The 15,613-nt window shown below is 38.9% G+C and overlaps 1 long non-coding RNA gene across 1 annotated transcript; it reads left to right on the forward strand.

Annotated features, from left to right (window-relative positions):
- The first annotated feature begins 9,453 nt into the window (after nt 1–9,453).
- On the forward strand, nt 9,454–10,838 carry LOC148160109 (uncharacterized). Its single transcript, XR_015762462.1, has 2 exons — nt 9,454–9,899; nt 10,540–10,838. It is a non-coding gene; the product is annotated as an uncharacterized LOC148160109 (long non-coding RNA).
- The last annotated feature ends 4,775 nt before the right edge of the window (nt 10,839–15,613 follow it).

Below are 15,613 nucleotides of genomic sequence, written 5' to 3' on the forward strand. Positions count from 1 at the left end.
AAGTTTTAAAACTAGATTATTTTAAATTTATTTTCTCAACACTGCTCTCGGCTGTTTTTAAATTAAAATGCTCAGTATCGCTCCGACTGCATGTTAAATGTATTTTATATAATTGTCACATAAACAAAAACTAAGGAGTTGCCTAAAAATAATTTCATACTCCATATAACATAAACACACACGTATTGACTTACCTTGTGCCGAATCGCTGCCTCTGTTCTCAGCCTGTTCCCGTTGCAGTGGATTTCCTCCGGCATTATTTTCCTCCAACAAATTATTCCACTAAACGAACCACGTACAACTCCCTTTATATCCCCCATCTTCCCATTTCTGACGCTGGATCTTCAATATCCTCAAGCTTTGAAATAGCAGGCAGCTACAAACCGCGTGTTAGCTGTAGTGGCTAAGTTTTGGCTACAGTCCGCTGTTGCCTTGTTATCAGCTGGAAAATGAAAAAACTAAGCACTGGATGGTACCGACTAATTACTGGAAACAATGGCACACCACAAAACTCAGTCGTTGTACCAGCAGCTCACAGATATTTTAAGTTTTGCGTCTTTTTCATGGTACAGATCTTGCAGCTTCGGCCAAGAACAATAGGAGCAAGCAGGACCCGGAACCATCCTATGTGGAATAAATTCAAACGGAAATACGTCACCACCTCTCGTGGCATATACCCCATTCAGGGTCTGCATCCTTCGAAGGACTGGTCTACGTAGGACGGGAATAAACTAAAACCGGAAGAAAAATATCTGTGGATTCGGACAGGTCTCGCCTTCACCAACTGTCCCCGCCCCCACCTCAGCGTAACTCATGTTGCCAAGCAACCGTGACAACGCGAAGCAGAGAGCGGAGAAGAAAAAAACCCAACGGAGCCGAAGTTTGTTTTTCAGTCATGTATTAATGATTTCTATATTATTTCTTCACCTTTTATAGTAAAGGATGTTCCATAGTAAAAAGGAAATCTCTTAGTTTGATTCTAAAATGTTCAAATGTGTACTGCACTTTTCTACAAGGAATACAAATTATTAATTTACAAATATAATACTTTCCACATCGCAGATAGGACATTACGGTTAAATAAACCTATTATGTTTGAAGGCTTAGCTTTAATTAATCAATCAAACCGATGTGCTCTGCTTTGAAATACTTTATAAACCAAACATTTTTCAACCAGACCTGTCTGAATAATATCGGTGTTTAACTCCCACTCATTGGGGAAAGCTAGCGGGAGTTTTTATAACAGTGTGCCAGGAGTTAGGCGTTTTCTCTCGGTGTACGGAACCAGTTAACGCAGCGGTAGCAGACAGGTCCGAAAATGTCAGAGCAATACTGCAATTAGATGATGTATTGATGAACCGAGCAGATATTTGAGATTTACACACTTACATTCTCGCCTAAAAACGTTGTACCAAATCACGTTGTGTCATTTAAAGTGTTATAAAGCTAAATAATTTGTTGCTATTCACCGCCATTGACGCTCTGCCTGAACGCCCAGTTGGAACCCGCAATGAATTATGGGATATCGTGGGCCGTGAAGGATACACCGGACCCATCCTTCAAATCTGGGGAAAAGAAGAACACATTTGAAGGAGTCTTTGAATTCTTTTTTTTTTTTTTTTTTTAATTTTTTTTATTGATAATAAAGGGGTTTACAAAATAGCAAACTCAACGCAATAAGTAACAAAACAGACAAGACAACAATGCCAGGGTGTTACATAGGAAGCACAAACAAAATGAAAAGCAAATAAATAAATAAAAAGTTAACTTAGAAAGATGTTAAAGTGAGAGCACATATCCACTGTCTTAATTGCTTTTCTATTCCTTGAATACTGGAGAGATGTAATATATTGTATGAATTCCACTTTAAAGGCTGAAAAGCAAGGTTTCTGATTTGAGAATTTAGATTTATGTATATGATATTTTGCAACTAATAAAATTAGATTGATAATATAAAAATGTTTGGTTTTATTAGTGGGATAAGAGAAGAATCCAAACAACATATTTATATAAGTGAGGGAAAAGTCATCAAGAATTCTTTGGGAAATAAACGCACAAACATCTTGCCAGAAAATACAAGAGAAATAGCATGACCAGAATAAGTGACAGAGATCTTCTTCATAGAGTTGGCAAAATGAACAGTTTGTGTCAATGTCTTTTTTGTATCGTTGAAGGAAAAACTTGCAGGGATAAAAACGATGGATTATCTTAAAAGACACTTCTTTGATTTTATTAATAATTAAATATTTAGATGGAAGACACCAGATTTTTTTCCAGTTCAGGTTGGGGGCAAAGTTATTCCAATAAGAGATAACATTAGGAACAGAGACGATGTCCTTCTGGAATAAGGCACGTACATCACGGTTGTTCTTTCGCTTTCTTGTGGAAAAACAGATTTGACCAACATTAGTGACAGCAGGGTCTAGACCTGGAGGAGTCAGAAAAGAAGTTACAGAAGATTTAAGAAGCATCATAACACCAGATGGGATGGCATCAAAAACAAGCGCATATTCCTTTGGTGGTATGGGGAGACCAAACCTTTCTAGAAGTTCAGAATAAGACATTAAGACACCATCAGGTCTAAAAAGCTGCTGAAGATGATTCCATGTTCAAACCAATTTTCCAAGAATAAAGATTTATGCTTGTACAAAATGTCTCCATTGTTCCAAATATAATATCGATGGGGTGAGAAATTATGTTTGTAAATTAGAGACCAGGAAAGAAGCATTTGTTTGTGAAAATTAGATACCTATGGGTAGTTTTTCAATTTTGTAGTTGCAAAGGAGAATAAAATTAAGGCCACCAAGTTTTGAGAATAAATAGTTGGGTATAAAATTCCAGATTGAGGTTGGATTTTTGAGAAACTGTTTAATCCAGTTTATTTCGAATGTATTCTTTAAGGTTGAGAAATCAAGACAATTGAGGCCACCAAGTTCAAATGAGTTCATTAAGACTGATTTTCTGATATAATGAATCCTATTTTTCCATACAAATCTATAAAGCATTTTATCAATGATGTCAATTGTCAAACGGGAGATGCCTTCTGCTTTTGTTAGCAAAATTCTTCCTTGAATTGATAAATCTCTTTGAAGCCAAGAATTTAGTTTCTTTTGTACATTTTCTACAATATGATTAAAGTTCAGAGCATTTCTAGAATCTTGATCTTTGTTGATCATTATGCCGAGATAGGTGACTGATTCTTTAACAGGAATATTATAAATAGAGGGTTTGTTACAATTTTTAAGGGCTAAAAGTTCACCTTTATCAATGTTAAGGTAGAGTCCAGAGGCTCTAGAAAATTTCTCAACAATATTAATTGCTAAAGAAACCTGAGAAGCATCCTTTAAAAATAAAGTGGTATCGTCGGCTAGTTGACTAATTATAATATTTTTATCAGCAAAAGAGATACCTTTCAAATGGTTGAGTTTAATGAAATCTGAAAGTAATTGAGAGCAGATCAAAAAGAGGTATGGGGACAGCGGGCAACCTTGCCTCACACCTCGCTTTAGATCAAATCTGGGAGACGTACCAGCATGAAGCTTGATTGAACAGTTAGCATTTTTATACATGGTTTTGATTGCAGCACAAAAGTAAGGGCCAAAACCAAATTTCTCTAATGTTTGAAAAACAAAATTATGCTCAATGGTGTCAAAGGCTTTACGGAAATCTAAAAATAATATAAGGCTGTCATCATGGCACAAATCTGCATAGTCAATCAGATCCAACACCAGCCTGATGTTGTTAGCTATATGTCTTTGTGTCATGAAACCATTTTGAGTTTCATCAATTATAAAGTTAAGAACACTTTTCATTCTCATCGCAAAAATTCGAGCTAGTATTTTATAGTCATTATTAAGAAGGCAGATTGGACGCCAATTATCAATCAGAAGGGGGTCTTTTTTAGGTTTGGGAATTAATGTCAAAAGGCCTTGACACAGAGTGGGAGGAAGAATTTGGTTATCAATGCATTCTCCAAACAGCCGGTGGAGGAGAGGGGCCCATTGTTCTGCAAAGGTGATGTAGAATTCTGAAGTTAGGCCGTCAACTCCTGGAGATTTGTTGAGTTTTAGGTGCTTAATGGCAGACAGGACTTCAGCAGGAGATAGGGGACTATCACAGATATTCCTTCGGTCATCATTAATTGACTTAGTTTCAGTAAGATGTGTAAAGAAAATTTCAGATTCACATTTATTATATTGTGATTCATGCAACTCACTGTAGAAAGTAGAGCAATACTTTGCTATTGTTTGGGGATCATCAGTGATAAAGTTGTTAATGTTAAGTTTTTGAACTGAGTTGAATCGACCACGGGTTCTTTCTAATTCAAAGAAATACGCAGTGTTTTGTTCCCCTTCCTCCAGCCATTTCCTTCTCGATCTCACAAAAGCCCCCTCTGCTTTCCTTCTGTATATTTCATTTAATTTATTTTGTTGAATGACTAAATCCTTTAAGTCATTTTCAGATAAATTTTCAGGCAAGATTTGAGTAATTTCAGTTATTCTGGATATTACATTTGTTTCTTCATCTCTCCTGGATTTAGATAGAGAGGCACCAAACTCTCTGAAATATTTTGTAACTTCAAATTTAAGGAGTTCCCAATTTCTAGAGAAATTGTTATTAATTAAGGCTTTTTTCCAGAAATGGTTTATTAATAATTTGACTTTATCAATTACTAGCACATTTTTAAAGATGGAATTATTAAGTTTCCAATAAGAACTTTTGAATGTGAGAGTAATGTTAGGACAGAATGAGGCAATCAATGATATTGCTTTGTGATCAGTTAAAGGTGTTGTTAATATTCTAGGAGTAATGTTATTCTTATGTAAGCAATCAGAAACTAACCAGTAATCTATGCGAGACATTAATGAGCGAGGCTTATTAGACCATGTGTAAGCTCTAGAAACTGGGTTTTTTTCCCTCCATATATCTATGAGATTAAATTTTTGTATAAAAGAGGACAAGTTAATAGAAGAAGTATTATTAACACTTGGAGGCCATCGATCTAGGGAGCTGTTCAAAGCAACGTTGAAATCTCCACCCATTAAAAGAAGAGCATTTGGGTATTTTGATAACCAGTGTAAAAAGCTAGATTCTAATCTATCAAGTAAAAAATCATTTTCAGGTTTTGAATTATATCCATATACATTGGCAAGAAGGGTAATATAGTTGTTGATATTCAGGATTAAAATTATATAGTGGCCATTAGGATCACTTTCTGAGTGTAGAACAGAACCATTAAAGTTGTTTTTTAAAATAGTAACCCCTGCTGATCTTTCTGAGCCATGAGAAAACCATAATTCATTTCCCCATTGAGTTTTCCAAAAGGACGCATCATTTGCTACACTATATGACTCTTGAAAAAAACAAAAATCAGACTTTTGTTGTTTGGCAAATAAAAATAAAGCTTTTCGTTTAACATTTTCTCTTAAAGCAGAGACTGTACTTAACAACATAGTAAATACACTTAGCAAAGCACAGTCAAACCAGAATTCAATAAACAACATATAATTATTTTTAAACATAGAAGTGAATTAAGATAATGTAAATGAATAGGCAAACTGCCTTCCAGAATTAGAAGATAGAAAAGGATCCAAATATTAAGTGTGTAGGTTTTGTAGGTGACCAACTGAGCAGAACCTGTGACCATGCCTATGAAGGGCTTGTTGTGTCCATAAGGACAGGAATGACTTTCTGTCCAGTTGGGGACAGCGGTGATTTGATTTCTTTTCCCTCAAAGATCACACGGACTCCAGCAAAATGGGCCTTTTTTCCTTCTTTCCGGGCTGCGTCAATTAATGGCCACAGTTTTTCTCGCTGAGCTTTGTCAGCTGTGGTGAGATCCTCTGTAAACCTCAGCCTGTTTTCCTTCAGAAAGCTGCTGCTCTTGGCCATTTTCCACACCAGGTCGCGGGATGATCTGTTGGTGAAGCGGATCATAGTGGTTCTCGGCGCCCTCTGTTGGTCGTTGAAGCGACCCAGACGATGAGCGATGTCAAATACTTTCTTTCATCTTTACCTGGTTCTCTCCAACAACAGCACAGCAGATGTCGCTAACTTTGGCTCTGATGTTTTCATGCTTATCTTCTGGGATTCCGTGTAGCCTTAAATTCCATCTACGCTGGTATCGTTCAGTTTCGTTTATTCTCATTTCTACTTCAGCCATTTTCCTCACAGTGTTTTCCGATATGGAGCTCACAGCTTTCACGTCGGATTTTAGCGTTTCAGTTTCCGTAAAAATGAAGTCAATTGACTTCTTCAGAGCATCGATGCTAACGGTGTTACAGCTGACCATATTTTCTAATTTATCAGAGCGACCATTGATTATCTTAGCGATGTTGTCTTGCAATTGAAAGAGAGACAACCCAGATAGCACATGATGTTAAATCAACGTTGAAAAATAGTTAGAATCGTTGATTTTTGGTTGAAGTCGACAAATGACGGTGGATCAACCATCAAACAACCATCCAATCAAACCGTTGAAACTGTGACATTGAATCAACGTTGTTTTGTGGTTGAAATCTGATCACTGAAATGCCGAAGTCTGATTAATGGTTGATTTTTGGTTGAAGACGACAAATGATGGTGGATCAACCATCAAACAACCATCCACCTCTAGCCAAGTAACCAATGTTGAAACTGTGTCATTGAATCAATGTTGTTTTGTGGTTGAAATCTAATGACTGAAATGCTGATGTCTGATCAACATCTGATCAATATTGAATCAATGTCAGCTGTATTGCCGCACCCCTTCCCCTCCTCTCCTCCTCATCAGCGCTCTGGGTCAGAGCATTTTATTACTGAGCGGGGGTTATCACATTTAAATTAACCACTGCAGAGGATAGTCGGTGGTGATTCCTTTCTGTACATTTTCTTACTTGTTCATAACAATTCTCACTGACTGTGTGTGTGTGATATATTGACACAAAAACATCTACAACTTACTACAAGGAGTGGAGGGGTCCACCCCCACCGTTTACATGAGTGGGATGTCCCAAACACACAGCCGCTTCGCTGTTGGCTTGTTGGAAAATAAGTTAATTCAATGTTGAATTATCATCACAAAGGTTGCATGTTTGGTTGAGGTCGACAACTGATGGTGGATCAACTATAAAACAACCATTCAATTCTAGCCAATTAACTAATGTTGAAACTGTGTCATTGAATCAATGTTGTTTTGTGGTTGACATCAAATAAATGAAATGCCAACGTTGAATCCAGTGTGTTTCAGCACTGGTCCTCCAGGCCCTACAAGTTTTAGGCATTTCCCTAATTCAACACACATGATATTAATTGATGTCTGATTAACGGGGTTTTGCTGAACTGAAAAAAACGCAGGTCAGTTTGATTGAGGACAAGGTTTGGGGAAGAACTACCCAGATAGCACACAATGTTAATTCAATGTTGAATTATGATCACAAAGGCTGCATGTATGGTTCAGGTCAACGACAGAAGCTGGATCAACCATCAAACAACCATTCAATTCTAGCCAATTAACATTCATTGATTGAAATGCCACATCGAATCCAGTGTTTTTCAGCACTGGCACCAGGCACACTGCCCTGCAAGTTTTAGGCATTTCCCTAATTCAGCACACATGATTTTAATTAACATTTGATTAACAAGGTTTTGCTGAACTGAAAGCATGCAGGTCAGTTTGCCTTGAGGATAAGGTTTGGGGAAAAACTAGTAATCAAAGCGTTCAATCAATGTAAGGTGTTTTTTGCACCCCTCACCACCGCCTGCCATTCAAACGCCCAACCCCCTTCCCTCCATCCGCCAAAAACACACACACCCCTCTTTCCCCCCACCTGGCCCCATCTACCCCTCAATAGGGTGAAACAACTTTAATTTTAAGTGAGGGTTTTTCATTTTTTAAAAGATTGTTTTGGCTAGTGGCCTTTATTTGATAGTTAATTGACAGGAAGGTGGGTAATGCAGCAAAGGTTGCCAAGGTCAGGAATTGAACCTGTGACAGCTGCGTTGAGGACTGAGTCCTTGATTGTGGTTTGTGCTTAACCCCTGCGCCACCACAGCACAACCCCTTTTAGGTGAGGGTTAATCACGTTTTAACTTAAGCACTATGTGTTGACAACACAGTTGTGATTCCGTTCTGTACCCAGATTCACTAGCGGAACAAGTCAGCGTTGGGCCGGGGGGCGGGGCTAATTACCGGACCCCTAACGAATCACCAGGCCCCTGACGTTTATCGCCTGCGCTACCAGAAACTGTTGAGCGAGGGGCGGGGAGGTTGGTCTGCGTTTTTTGGTTGATCTTTACCCAGGAAACACATCGGCTAAACCGTGAGTGAAACGGTCACTGGGACTGACTAGTATATATTCCATTGAGGGAAAGTAATTTTAACATTAAATAGACCTTTCTCAACAGGTGGTAGACTTTCTCAGTCTATAATCAGATATTTAAGCCCCCCCCCCCCCATAGCTCTGCGCCTGCCCAGATTGCACATGATGGCAATTCAACATTGAATTAACATCTTTTGCCAACAGCGAAGTGGCTGTGTGCTTGGGACATCCCACTCATGTAAATGGTGGGGGTGGACCGCTCCACTCCTTGTAGTAAGTTGTAGATGTTTTTGTGTCAATATATCACACTCAAATGGTCAGTAGGACTTTGTTATGAAAAAGAAAGAAAATGTACAGAAATGAATCTTCACCCACTATCCTTTACAAAGGTTAATTTAGAATGTAATACCCCCCACTCACTAATAAAATGCTCTGACCCAGAGCTCTGATGAGGAGGAGAGGAGGGGAAGGGGTGTGGCAAAAGAGCTGACATTGATTCAACATTGATCAGTCGTTGATCAGACATTAGCATTTCATTCATTAGATTTCAACCACAAAACAACATTGACTCAATGACACAGTTTCAACATTGGTTACTTGGCTGGAGGTGGATGGTTGTTTGATGGTTGATCAACCGTCAGTTGTTGACCTCAACCAAAAATCAACCATTCTAACTATAATTCAACGTTTATTTACCGTTGTGTGCAATCTGGGCAGTTTGTTGCAGCCCTCATCACCTCCTCATCTCCCCCTACTCCCTCCCAAGCCTCCCCCACCCAGCCGCTCCTCCCAACCTTCTCCTCTTTACCCCCTCTCATTCCTTCTTCCCTCCCCCTCCTTGAGCTCTGGGTCAGAACATTTTATTACTAGGTGGGGGTTAATCATGTTTCAAATTAAGCACTACATGTTGAGAACAGTGGGTTGTGATTCCTTTCTGTACATTTTCTTACTTGTCTGTAAATATTATTACTGACTGTGCATAATGTGTTGACACAAAAACATCTACAAGTCTGTACTAGGAGTTGTACAGTCCACCTCCCCAATTTTACACTTGTGGTTTGTCCCAACCAAAAAGCCACTTTGCTGCTGGCTTGTTTGCTACCGGCTTCTGAATTGAATTCTCCTCTGAGCACTTTTATGGTAAGTTTTTCAATATTACTTTGATCTTAAATGTGTTTATTGAAAAATAAGGGCATTGTTTTGTGCCCATAGTAATCCTGGTTATTTTGGGGCAAAACGGATATTTTTAATAATTGAGGTCATGTCTCCTTTTGTATTATTTTCATCCTACCCACCACTCCAGGCCTAAGTATGAAATCCTGCGAGATTTTGTGGGATTTGAGTTTTTAAAATAGGGCGGGGCCTATTGTTTGGTCTGGGAGAACATGTGGTGGACAAGGAAGTGTAAGGCTGGCTGGTCCAGGTGGGCTTTAAATTGTTGTGATAGTAATCACTTGTTTTTAACTTTTTATTATGATATGCTTAGGGTCGTGCTTAAATGAGCCTCTGTACCAGAACAGCTGAGTTGGATGATTACATGACCGTCTGCAGCCATCAAGAAGTGCAGAAGGTTGTTAATCATCCACAGATTCAATCCAGGTGAGGCAGAAGGGAAACACTTAACATGTAAGGCAGGTGAAACACTGAACTAAACCTGCTAATGACTGATTCAGTCTGTTGATCCTTGGATTGGTAACTGGTTAAATTGAACTGGACTATTGTTACTTGTGTGGGATCTTTATTAGCATATAGACACTTTTTAAGGAATTTAATCAACTTATTTGGAAATATTTGTAGTTGATGGAAGATTGAACCAGCTATTTGATGGAAGTTTATTCTGTATAAATTATAATTTTTCCAACTACACTATAAATCACCTTTTGTTCGATTTATTTGTCTCTGGTGTGTTAAATAAACCCTGATCCTCCCTGAGTTTTATTGTTAGGTTTTCTGATAAACAGCCCTTTATTTTAAATATTGATTTAATATCAATATCATAGATCCTACACTATACTGCAGCTTGATGGGTAAATGCAGTTGTATATGTAAACATTAAGATAAATATTAATGAAAGATTAAGATATTAATTTAACAGTGAGTGTACATGGGGAACTATATGGTTTGTATTTGTTCTCAGACCTGTAACCAGTACAGTGTTTAATATTTCATTGTGTTTCAGAACATTTCAAATGTTTATCATATTTCTAACTGGCACCTTCCTCACTTTTATTTTTTTCAGCTGTTGCTCTGCAGTTTGACCGAAAGCTGACTCTTGAGGACTGCAGCAAAATTGTCAAGAAGTGGCTTCATTATGCGCCAGAATGAGAGGAAGACATCACAAGGAATCAAAGTGACGCCAACCAGAGTCAAACTGGGGTTACCACAACTTGTACTGTTTCCCTACTTCATACAGTACAAAGCTTAACTTCATGGACTCTGTTCTTCTGTGGACAACATACTGTTGTTTTGACAGTCAAAAAGGAATCAAATATGTTTAAAGATCTGTCCCTCTTTTCTTAAATAAAATGTTAAATCAAACCCATGTTGTCATTTTTGTACACAGTTTACGCATCATCTGCCAATAATACAGTGTTTAACACCAGTGAAGAAACTTTTAGTGGCATGTTATGATGTAGACCTATCAGACGTAAAATGTACATAAATCCTTAGCTTTCATTCAATATAAAAACAACCCAAATCTGTATGTACATCCACAGTCAAATGAGTGTTGAATCAACATTGATTCAATGTAGAATCAACACAAATATGCATGCAGATCCACGTTCAGATGATGGTTGAATCACCATTGATTCCTAACTTATTCAATGTAGAATCAACACAAATATGCATGCAGATCCACAGTCAAATGAGTGTTGAATCAACATTGATTCAATGTAGAATCAACCGAAATCCGGATGCAGATCCACGTTCAGATGATGGTTGACTCAACATTGATATAATGTAGAATCAACATTGATTCATAACTGATTCAATGTACTATCAACACAAATATGCATACAAATTGACATACAGATGATGGTTGAATCAACATTGATATAATGTCAGTTATGGTTGAAACCCTAACGTTGATTCAACATACAAGTCACCGACCACTTTCAATGTTGTTTCAATGTCAGCGTTCAACGTTGATTCAATGTTGTTTCAGTCATTCTGTGCTATCTGGGAAGTCACCTTTTAGTTTCTTTTCCTCTGGTTTAGCAGGGGTATCTGGGTCAGAATCCAGTAGAGGAGACAGATCAGGGCTCTGTCTGTCCATGGAACCAATATAGCTGTGATCGGAGGCAGGGATACCTGCAGCTGGATCAGATGGGGAGCAAATCCAGGGATCACTAGCTGCAGTCGACGACATCGTGTCTTTGTGCAAGTCTGTAGCTATAGATTTAGATTTCCCCTTCTCTTTTCTTTTAAAGCCGTGCTCCGATCGTTGCATCGTAGTATACGTTGATCTGGAAGATGACCGTTGAACCCAGAGGTTAGCTTGTTAGCTCCTAGCCTTTTCTCGTCCTTGATCGCGGTCTTAACAACAATGTCACTCTTGATCAGGTTGAATAGAACAAAATATAGAAGTTACAGACATTCCTGGATCAAAAAGAGAACATTATGTTGGCAAGGAGGACCATAGACATAATATTATATATATCTTATTGGGGCATGCCATTAGCAATGCATAAGGAGAGCAGTGTCTGACCTGTTTCGCAGGTCAGACACTGCCTCCAATGCATTGCATGGCAGGCACCTATTGTTCTACACCCAATAGAAGGTCTCTTTATTATTCCATATTTTTCTTCCGTTCACCTTAATGCGGCTCGTACCGCTGCGTGCCCACCCACAAAAGTGATATCAAAACGTGTGTCTCATTGGAGCTATTATTTTTATTGGGGATCGGAGTTACGACGGTGACGTAAAAAGCGAAAAACGAGCAAAATTTCCAACTGCCGAAACCTTAGAGTGTAACTGAAACCAACTGCCGCTTTTTAGAGTGAGAAAAAGAGTGGAATTTTAACCCAAAAATAATTTTGAAATCGCTCTCATGCGTGCAAAAATTGCTCGATTGGTATGAAAGTCGGTCATGACATTGATACATATGCCTGCTCCGGTAAAATGTTTTCAAAATTTCCCTAGGGCTTACGGTTTTCGGTCCAGGTGCTTCAGAGCAAAGTTTTGGGACAGGATAACTGACGCTCCTCCCCAGTGTTTTACATACATTTCTGAAAAATCTCTGAGCTCAGCGCACACCATTTTTCTCTCATCACTGCAATTACTGTGAATGAGCTACAGATATGAATCGCGGTAATAGATGAGACGACCAATAGCCCTCTCATACGCTTCAAACGGTTTTTGGATCGGCCTTACGGATCCTGAACGGGAAGCAGTTGTTCGGACTGCTTTTTTCATTAAAACTGACTGGGTGTCTCATAAAGATAGATAAGTCTGACACACACAGGGCAGTTTCATCACCATAGCAACAGAATACAGAGATAGGGAGAACTGCTGGGGTTTGGACTACAAAGACTCTGTAGTTCTAAATAAGGTGGAACACTTTAATACAGAGGGCAGAGCAGAAGGTCAGAACTACAACATGGCGGAACACTCAATGGGCTCTTTTCAACTCAGCTTCCGCGTTCGGGGTAAAGCGGCTCGATTGTTTCCGATCCAATACAAATATCATTTACATTAGGTGCTTGCAGTGCTTGGCCAAGGTTTGTACATCGATCCGAAGCCCCAACAAGTCAGCTGGAGAAAGGTTTTAGATGTTCGCCTCGTTATACATTCACTGACACGAAGGTGAGTTTTACTTAAACTTTGTGGCTAACATTAACGTTAGCTTATGCTAGTAGGCAATTTTCTCGGACATTGTTCTTGTAAAATGTGCTATTTAAGTATCTAAACATTCTAACGGACCATGTATTTATCTTATTTTCAAGTATATTATGTGTGTTTATTGTCGTTAGTGTCACAGACTAACGGGGAGGTTACGGTTCGGGGTTTTTACTTCCGAAGCCTGACGAAGCTCAACAAGCCTCATAGCTTGACAGTAGCACAGCTCTGGTGTCAGAGATCTGGTTCAGCTGTTCAGGTTCAAAGTTGTTGCTTATATGACCATGTTGCTTCATGTCTCTGTGTTATTTCGTTTTATTACCTTTGCATGTTTCTTGTGAAGAGCTCAGATAGGACGGTGTTTACAGCAGGATGTACAGGCGGATCAGTTGCTCGGCTGTCTGGCTCTGGTCTGCTCTCTCGTTCCCATAAACTCTTTCAGGCTGAATATAGAAGTGATTCCATGGAAATAACTCAGGGAGGCTCCTTTATTTACCATCCGTATCCCCGGTAGTTTTAGGCTGATCCGGAGTGAAGTGAAGGCTGCAAACTTTGCTGTGCGGCGTTAGCTGGTAGCAACAAATATTTACAAGCCATCTTCTTAATTCAGGATCGCTTGGAAATTAACAAAAACTTAAAAGCCCATTATATTAGGAAGACAACAATGTTAATAGTATTGTTTTTTTGCATCTGAAATACGACTTAGTCTTTTCTACCAGTCATGGTAACTGAAAGCGGAAAAAAGTGAGCCGCATTAGCTCCTGGAGATGTGACGTCAACGCCGTAGGTGCAAAGAGCCCATTATTACAGAGGAGGCCTCAGCTGGCAGTTAGAACTACTTCCTGTTTTGGGCTTTATACAGGTAGATTAACCAAACCACTGTTACATATTGGATTAGTGTGGTTATGAAAATTAAGTTTACTGAAAGTTTCAAAATAAAACTCTGCAAATCCCACTCACGAAAGTGCACCGCCTAATGAAAATCTTTTTTTTATGTTTTTTTTCTTAGGATAGTGAACTGCCTTGCGCAGCAAGGCAGTTCATTAACATTAGCATTTCATGGGTGTCTCAAAGATTGAAATCCTTCCCCAGCTTTCTGTCTCACACACACAGCAGTTGGCTGAGGGCCAATCGCTATAGCAACAGAATCCATAGAAAGGCAGATCTGCTGGTTTGGACTACAAACCAGCAGCCATAACTGCCATAACTGTAGTTCTATCTATGGCCAAGACTCAGTTAAAACAGAGGCCTGAGCAGCATGTCAGAACTACAACATGGCGGAACACTCAATTATTACAGAGGAGGAGTTGGCTGGTATTATAAACTACTTGTGCTTTGAGCATTATATAACTGATTTAACCTGATCACTATTACACATGAAATTAGTGTGGCAATTTCAAATGAAGCTTATTGAAAATTTTCAAAATATAATTCTTGACAATTTTTACATCATGTAATTGCTCTTTTTTGTGTTAGATAACTGGTTTAACCAAACCACTGTTACACATGGGATTAGTGTTGCCACATTCTACTGATACCATTCATGCTATTATTAGCATTTTGGCTAATTTTACCGTATGCAACATACTGAATAGTACAAGTACAGCTTAGTCCACATGCTTCTGACTCTCCACAGGTTATTGACTACTAGTGATGGGACAGGACTAACTGACGCTCCTCCCCAGTGTTTTACATACAAAAAAGTTCTGAGCTCTGCGCACACCATTTTTCTCTCATCACTGCAATTACTGTGAATGAGCTACAGATATGAATCGCGGTACTAAATGAGACGACAAATAGCCCTCTCATATGCTTCAAATGCTTTTCGAATACGTATCACGGTTCCCGAATGGAAAGGAGTTGTTCGGACAGCTTTTTGGAGTGAAACTGGCTGGCTAAAACAGAATTGTTTCTCCCCCTGTGTGGAAAAACACAGGGGGAGGCTTGATCACTATAGCAACAGAACACAGACAAAAGCTGAACTGCTCCTTAGGACTACAAAAACGCCATCTTTGTAGTTCTAAACACGATGGAACACTTTACTACAGAGGCCTGAGCATAAGGTCGGAAGGTCAACATGGTGGAACCCTCAATCATTACAAAGGAGGGCTGAGCTGGCAGTTAATAAGTACATAATGGTGGAACTCTGACTTATTACAGAAAGAAGGTGAGCAGAATGTTATAACTACAGGCAGGGCAGAATGTTCTGGGCATTATATCTAAACTGTTTAACCCAACCACTGTTAGACATTGGATTAGTGTGGCCATTTAAAATGAAGCTTACTGAAAATTTCAAAATAAAAGCCTGAATATTCCTCTCAGGCCTTTATTATGTTTTTCTCTTAGGTTAGTGCAGAAAGAACTACAGATTTAAATCACTGTTCCATCGGAGACAAGAAATTGCCCTCTTATAAGCTTCAAAAAGTTTTTGGATTGCTCTAATGGATGCTGAACAGTAAGCCGCTTTGATCAGA

Source organism: Poecilia mexicana, unplaced genomic scaffold (genome assembly GCF_051168715.1).
Source record: "Poecilia mexicana isolate PSO_F unplaced genomic scaffold, ASM5116871v1 scaffold_3, whole genome shotgun sequence".
Lineage (NCBI taxonomy): Eukaryota > Metazoa > Chordata > Actinopteri > Cyprinodontiformes > Poeciliidae > Poecilia > Poecilia mexicana.